The following is a 1,499-nucleotide window of genomic DNA, read 5'->3' on the forward strand; positions in this document are numbered from 1 at the left end:
AAACGGGAAGTGGAAACAAGCTGCTCTTCAACTTCTTGCAAGATATTTCTGGACCACAACAGCTGATTAGCATACTGCTCTATTTATGGCCTTGAAGTATGAATGTAAGGGGTGTTTTTATTCTCTACTCTGAGCTTTGTTGTCCCTGAATTATCCAACTTCTACAATGCAAAACTGAACTTGTTTTCTTGATAATAGGTGAACATGTAAATCAAAATGGAGGTGTAATTGAACACCTGCTCTATAGGAAAATTAATAAATTACTCATGAATATTGTCATTCAAGAATTGATTGAAGTTGAACATGATGGAGGGTTTGATTTTTGTGGAAAATATTGAGAGGAATACTAAAATTGGATCATCTACCCCCTGATCAGAATGATAGCCTAAAATGTAAGAAATCATGGAAATAATCAGCTTGGCCTGATTAGGGAAAATTGAAGAAGGATATGGATGATTCTTCTTGGGTAATTGGCATTCTTTGGCAAGAAAATCTCAAAATTTTTGGCTCTGGTGGCAATGTCTAGCTTTTGATAAAGTTGGGTGAGGGCTTCTAGAGAGAAAGGGGCAACATTTTTCAAAGTGGGGGCCAACATCATTTGGTCAATGGAATTGGCTGTATTGGTGAAAAGAATGTCACCTGTAGGGGCAACTATAGCTCTTTGGGCAGGGACATAAAAAGATTGACATCTTCGGGTAAATTCTAGGTTTTGGAATGTCAAGGGGAAGATATAATGGGGGAGGTTGGACTTTGAGAGCCAAATTTCATCTATCTTATCTGTGTGCTTATCCTCTAACCAACAATATGGTTCCAGAAAATCGCAGTCAAAATGAGTATCATTTATCCCGTAACCTCTATACGCTAATGGTATATGATCTAAATATATAGAAGGGGGAGTTAAAGGATTAATGGTCTTATCTTGGGTCTTAGTTTTAGGAGGCATGACTGTAAATAATTTGTGAACCGGATGAATTTGCAGAGGAGGCTTACCAAGGTCAGCAAAATAATGGACTATCAGGTGAAAATGGAAAGAAAAATAAATTTATGTTGCAATCTAGCTGAGGGAATATTCTGATGGAGATCATTGTAGGAAACTGTAAATATCATAAACAATTAGGAGTGAAAAGGGCAAGAATGATAGGCTGAGAGGGATTTTTAAACACTACGACAAAAGTCCCGTTGGAAATGGTGGAAGACCGTTAGGATGAACGATTACCTGGGAAAAACAAAATAATTGAAGAATGGTTATTTGGTTAGGAACACATTCAATTGGACCAATGGTCATGCCATGTGGCAGGCGGTGGGTGGCGAAGGAAAAGTGGTGGGGTATGACATCATGGATAATGGAAAGGCGATTTCAAGAGGGGGTAGTAGGTGGTTAGTGGTATCGGATGGGGTGGGCGAGAAATCACCAAATCGAGCCACGTAAGGGATGGGGCCCACTAGAACAAACCACTTTTTGGACCGCCCCCCCCGACGGTAAAAGAAGAATGCAAAGG

Source organism: Pinus tabuliformis, chromosome Q (genome assembly GCF_031772625.1).
Source record: "Pinus tabuliformis cultivar Carrire ecotype Pingquan chromosome Q, CPIR1, whole genome shotgun sequence".
NCBI classification, from domain to species: domain Eukaryota; kingdom Viridiplantae; phylum Streptophyta; class Pinopsida; order Pinales; family Pinaceae; genus Pinus; species Pinus tabuliformis.